Source organism: Columba livia, chromosome 1 (genome assembly GCF_036013475.1).
Source record: "Columba livia isolate bColLiv1 breed racing homer chromosome 1, bColLiv1.pat.W.v2, whole genome shotgun sequence".
NCBI classification, from domain to species: domain Eukaryota; kingdom Metazoa; phylum Chordata; class Aves; order Columbiformes; family Columbidae; genus Columba; species Columba livia.
In genome coordinates this window covers 46,667,382-46,674,299 of record NC_088602.1, presented here as the reverse complement: position 1 = coordinate 46,674,299, position 6,918 = coordinate 46,667,382, and positions in this window count along the sequence as shown.

Here is a 6,918-nt window from a genome sequence, read left to right as displayed (position 1 = left end):
ACTGCATTGTTGGCTGGCTGTTCAAATTAAATTTTAATAGAACTTTTAAAAATAATTTCAGCGTAAACCACAATGTATGTGAGTGAGCCTAAATTAATAAAAAACTATCTTTCAAAGAATGAAGAATAAATGTAATCTGAGATCAATATTTATGAAGCTGTGATTAATTGACTGATGACCAAATGATTACAAACTTCTTTCTGAGGCAGCTACTCAAACGTATTAGCTTTGACAAAAAAAAAAATATTAAAAAAAATACAAACTGGGTCAATGAAAAAATGCATTCCTAATCAATTTTTAATAGCACTTAAGATTTTATGATTTTTTAAACTTTCCTTTTAATAATTAATCAGAAAAATGAATCTAATTTAAACAAGGTGGTGCAAGGTGTTCTGTATCTGTTTGATGGTGTTCTTAATGAAGAAATTCAATTAGGGCTGACTTTTCATTATACATCTCTGGTTTTAAGGAACACTGTGATTGGCTGGTAAACATTTGAGACTGGGAGAATAACGGAGGTGAACCGCACTGCTCAGCACAATCTACTCATTAAGATTTTACACTGTTAATTCCAGCCTCCCCTTGTGTCAAAAAAAAAAAAAAAAAAAAAGAAAAAGGAAAAGCAGCTTCCTGATTTCTGTAACTTTTTCAGACTTTTCTGGTGTGTTGCAGTGCTTTGCCTCATTCCTTGCTACATCCCAGGGGACAGATCCTCATTGGGTAGCAGGCAGCATAAGTTGTATGGAAAGGCTGTTACAATTACAGTTTAAATTAAGGCCTGTCGTCACTCATGCATGTATATTTTGTCAATAACATACTCCGGTATAATGAGGCACATAAGAGGTTCAGCAGCAGCCAAAATTCACAGAATATTGGCCCAAACTTGAAGATGTTCTCTGCATGGATAGATAGAAGCACCACCCTCCTGAAGTCAACTAAACCTCTGCAGACGGAAGGCTTGGGGACATCTTCCAAGCATAGAAAGTAGCTAAAATTCACACCTTTTATCTGTTACATTGGCTATTTCACAAAGGCTCTGTATATACTAGCAAATAAGTGCAGGACACAAAGCACAGCACATTTATCCATACCTCTTGGTGGCTGGGACACTGCCTGGTAAATCTGTGGCTCATTGCAACCAGCCTTCCCCCAGACAGTCTCCTGAAAAGCCCGTGGATATATCCTTAGGCTAAGATATACCATTACAGGTGGGTTTAAGGGTGCCTGCATGGCATAACACTTCTGGAGCTTCTTCCTGCCCTCGGATGTCATTCTAGTATAACTCAGTTTGTTCAGATAAAGTGTTCATCTGGAAAAGCATCTGATGGGAAACCAACCTCTTGCATGATCCTCAAAAAGAAAAAGAGGCATAGCCTAATGTCCTAGGCACTAGAGTTGCATCGACTTCAGCTATAAACCAGCATTTCTGTTTACCTGTTTGGTGCCTTGCTGACACCAAGAAAAATGGAAAGTGTCAGAAGGGCAAGATCAAAAATATCTAAAAAAACATCATAAAAGCCAAGGTTTTTCTCACTGAACTTTGGACACCTAGAAGTCTAGGTCACTTTGAATTCCTTTGTGGACAATGGAGCCTGAGAGCAGCTATATTCTACTTTAGGAAGAGATAAAGTTATGGCAGTTAAACTCAAAACGAAAAGTGACTGACACGCCAGAAGGCTGTGCTGCCATCCAGCGGGACCTGGACAGGCTGGAGTGTTGGGCGGGGAATAACCTAATGAAATTTAACAAGGGAAAGTGTAGAGTCCTGCATCTGGGCAGGAACAACCCCAGGTTCCAGTATAGGTTGGGAAATTACATATTAGAGAGCAGTGTAGGGGAAAGGGACCTGGGGGTCCTGGTGGACAACAGGATGACCATGAGCCAGCACTGTGCCCTTGTGGCCAGGAAGGCCAATGGCATCCTGGGGTATATTACAAGGGGGTGGTTAGTAGATCGAGAGAGGTCCTCCTTCCCCTCTACTCTGCCCTGGTGAGACCCCATCTGGAATATTGTGTCCAGTTCTGGGCCCCTCAGTTCAAGAAGGACAGGGAACTGCTGGAGAGGGTCCAGCGTAGGGCAACAAAGATGATTAAGGGAGTGGAGCATCTCCCTTATGAAGAAAGGCTGAGGGAGCTGGGTCTCTTTAGTGTGGAGAAGAGGAGGCTGAGGGGTGATCTTATTAATGTTTATAAATATATAAAGGGTGAGTGTCACGAGGATGGAGCCAGGCTCTTCTCGGTGGCAAACAACGATAGGAAAAGGGGTAATGGGATCAAGCTGGAACACAGGAGGTTCCACTTAAATTTGAGAAAAAACTTCTTCTCAGTGAGGGTGACAGAGCACTGGAACAGGCTGCCCAGGGAGGTTGTGGAGTCTCCTTCACTGGAGACATTCAAAACCTGCCTGGACATGTTCCTGTGTGACCTCACCTAGGCGTTCCTGCTCCAGCAGGTGGGATTGGACTCGATGATCTTTTGAGGTCCCTTCCAATCCCAAACATACTGTGATACTGTGAAAAACTACAGCTGTAAAATATATTTGTCATCTTTTACTATTTTGTGTGAAGAAGACTAAATGCACCAGGCTTACACAAGACTGTCAATGTCAAACATTATTAAATTGCCAAAGCTACACTCATATCCTGCCCCAAATCTACGCAACAGCCAGAGATTTACCTTCTGGCCTCGGACATTCATTTTATTTCCTTTCTGGTGGTACAACATTTTTCCCACAGCCAAAAAAAAAAAACCCAAAACATTGTTTTAAAGAGAGAGATGAAATTCACCTTTGTTTTAAAACAAAATCCACATGGGAACTTCCAAAGAGCAAGGAGCAAGTAGTAAGAGCAGCCTACAGTGCTCAGGCAGTATAGACAGGGGGTACCTGAATTACATTTCTGCTGAACAGCATCAAGAAGAAGGGATTAGGCAGACAGTGAATCCCCACGTCTCTGCCTCACAACAGGAGCCAATGAGGCTCTCATTCAGCAGGCCTCAGCAACAGTAAAATCCTGAGTAGGAGGGACCCATCTTCACCCTTTCTGAAAGTAATTTGTTTTAAGGACCACGGGTTTGAATTTAGGCATCAGATTCCCAAGTTTAAATCACTTCTTTACTGATGGTTTTAAGCAAATTTCACTCTATATTCCCCTAAATCACATAAACCCACCTGGGAAACCCTTCTTAAAAGCTAAAGATCCAGCCCTGTTTCCTGAAGAGGAAACGGTTCAAGGCAAACTTGAACAGACTTCATTGTTGCAGAGGTGGATACTGAGTGTGGACAGCCTGGCTTGGCAGCTTCCAGTCATTTCTACCTCAGCAGAATGAGAAAGAAAAAAAAAAAAAAGAAATCAGGGTTTTATATCTGTTTGTGCAGGTGTAAACAGTGACCTTCAAGTAAGGTTTTCATCATATAAAGCTACACATCCAAACATACACAAATTACTAGAAACAATACAACTACATTGGTTATTTCTCCTTTATAGAATCATAGAATCATTTAGGTTGGAAAAGACCTTTAAGATCATCAAGTCCAACAGTTAACCTGACACTGTCAAGTCTGCCTCTAAACCATGTCCCTAAGAAGCTCATCTACATGTCTTTTAAACACCTTCAGGGATGGTGACTCCACCACTTCCCTGGGCAGCTTGTTCCAATGCCTGACAGCCCTTTCAGTGAATACATTTTTCCTGATATCCAATCTAAACCTCCCTGGCGCAACTTGAGGCCATTTTCTCTCATCCTAACACTTGCCACTTGAGAAAAGCGACTGACACCTTGCTACAACCTCCTTTCAGGTAGTTGTAGACAGTGATAAGGTCTCCCTCGAGTCTCCGTTCCTCCAGGCTAAACAACCCCAGATCCCTCAGCCGCTCCTCATAAGATTTATCAGCTGGACTAATCAGCCAAGAAAACATGAATTTCACTGTTCATATCCTCACTTGATCCTTGCTCTTTTTGCACAACATGCTGCTGCAAAACATGTACACATCTAAAATACAGATGATTTATGCACTTTAAGCCGAATATACAAATATACATATAACTTCATTTGGCTTTATGTGTCAAACAATATGAGTTTCAAGTCGAAAATACTTAACTGGCTCTGTTTAAGCACTCTGACCAGTTTATCTTGTCCTAACTCAGTTCCTTTCAAGCTCTCATCAAATAACTTTCCATTTTTATGACAGATTATTTTTCACAATTTCACTATTAATCATCTCAAGGTTTCTGAGATTCAAGAGCATGTAGTGAAATGGTTGAAGCATTTCACAAATAAAGCCTTAATCCTGGGAGATTATTCATGGTTAGGTTCTCGGCTTTTAACCCCTCCTTTTAACCATCCTTTCTCTGTAGATTTACTAACAGCAGTGGCTAGAAACCTATCTCCTGCCTTCCTATTTGATCCTTACACCCCAGTGCCTCTACAAAAGCATCCCAGGATATTCTAAGAAGTTTTTAATCTGTTTCATCCTGGCGTCAGCCCTACTGCAAAAGCAACCTGCCCACTGGACACCGGTGTTAGGTAGCCTAGACTTTTTAAGCATGTTTCCTCCTGCAGTCACATTATATTTCTCAGCTCCCCTTAGCTGCAGCAGTTTGTTACTCCTCCAGCTCCCTTCTCCTCGCTCTCTGTGGTCTTTCTCCAAGCACTACAGAATTAAATTGTTTCCATGCCCCTGAAGAGTTGGTAACATCATCCCATAAATTTCAACTAAACCTCAGGCGCTGCTAGATCACAAACAATTTTTGAAGTGTTCGTTCACTGACTAGGCATCCAACTTCAGCAGAAATCTGCTAAACAAATAAGTTTAACCTCCTTACACAGAAAATACATTCCTTTTAGCTGCTTATTCAGAAAAAAATATGCTCCTCTACAAGCCTTTTGGTTGAGAGAAAATATATTCATCCCAACAGAGCTTGTTCTCTAACAGGTCACTTTCCAGTTACATACACTTTTTGAAGCAGCTGTAGTCATACCTTTGAAAGTTTCCTGCTTTATTCCAGATTCATTTAAGAGTTTCACATATCAACTGTAAGATGCATTTCCTTGCTTTTGATTTATCTTTCATGCATTTACCCTTTCTGCTCTTTGTATTGTCTATTCACATTTTTTTCAATAAAAATCAATATTAAAAAACTAAGGAAGATAAATAACAAGGATTGACTGCATTCTTGTGCAGTTTGCTGGCTGCACAATAAGCACACTCAATGTATTTCAGGCTCCAGTGTTCTCTTTAAAGTTCAAAACCCAATGATTTTACATTTCTCTTGCAAAAAAATCTCTGAACACCCTCCTTTTAAAAGCAAGTCAGACATGCCAGGACTGAAAGCATCTCCTTGCAGCTGATGTCCTCTCGCTCCAGCTAATGATAATTGACAGTGTGTCTATTACATTGCTAATTGGCTCTTTTTTTACTTTATATTGTGGGGTTTTTTTCTGAAATTTACTAAAAAGTGTTGCGTTTTAACACATGAATACTCAATCTTTATCGAGTGCACCTTATTCAAACTTGTCCTCTCCACCTAAGCATACATTATCATCAAAGCCAGTTGGCCTCATCTACGCTGGAATGTCACCATGGATTAGTTTGCTCGCTTTATTTGTAGAGACTTACCGATATCAAACTGAAATGCCTCCATGCAACTCTGCTATGTCAGCCTAAGATACTTTCCTTGTTAATCATTGCATCCACAACTTTATGCCTGTTTGAATTAACTGCTCAGCATTCTAAGCATTTATCATGCAGCGCAACGTTAAATCACTCAGGTCTATAATTTTCAGCATGCTGTGGCACGTTTACAAGAAACTACAGGAATCCTGGGACTGAGGTCAAGCGAGCAGACCCTTAGGAGCCTCCCGTCCCACCAGCACAGCTTCCCAGCTGCTCTCTGGCAGCCCAGAAAGTGCAGCACTAAGGCTCCATGATTTATCATAGAATCATTTGAGTTGGAAGAGACCCTCAGGATCATTGAGTCCAACCATAACCTAACCTAACTCTAGCATTAAACCATGTCCCTAAGAACCTCACCTAAATGCCTTTTAAACACCTCCAGGGATGGCGACTCCACCACTGCCCTGGGCAGCCAGTTCCAATGCCTGACAACCCTTTCTGTGAGGAATTTTTTCCTAATATCCAGTCTAAACCTCCTATTACACCAACGATTGTTTTTCTAGACTAATGAAAATTAAAAACAAAAGTATACTTAGAATTTTTTAAATAATTTTTTAAAAATTTAAAAGAATTTTTTTAAAAAATAAAATTTTTAAAATTTTAAAATAATAATTAGAATTTTTTCCTAATATCCAATCTAAACTCCTATCACTTGCTACTTGGGAGAAGAGACCAACACCCTCCATGCTACAACCTCCTTTCAGGTAGTTGTAGAAAGCAATAAGTTTTCCCCTCAGCTTCATTTTCTCCAGCCTAAACAGCCCCAGTTCTCTCAGCGGCTGCTCATAAGACTTTAGAGAATTATTGGTGTGAGCCAGGCAGCAAACACAAATTTTCATCCGTGGATTTGGCCCCTCAGTTTCCAAGGATTGGGACAGATCTTCCATCAGGCATCAATAGGCAAGCAGCAGCACCCACAGCACTCGCGGGGCAGGGAAGGTTATCACAGTTCTCATTTCCTCTTTGCCCTCAAAGTCACAGCTGCATGGGCTGTGAAAATGCCACCTGAGCCCACAGGTGACACTTGGGCCCAGAAGCAAGGGGTTTTGGCCAAGCTGCCTGCATAGGGGGTGGGCAGTGTGGGAGCTGAGGGGTGATGCCAGGTCCGGGCTGCAGTAGCAGGATGCAAGGCAGTGGGGATGGAGGCACCACATGCCCCCAGGGTTTCCCCTGGAACTTGTTCCCATTTGCTGTAGTGTATTTTGGAGTAGGGGGAAAAAAACAAACAAACAAACAAAAAAACA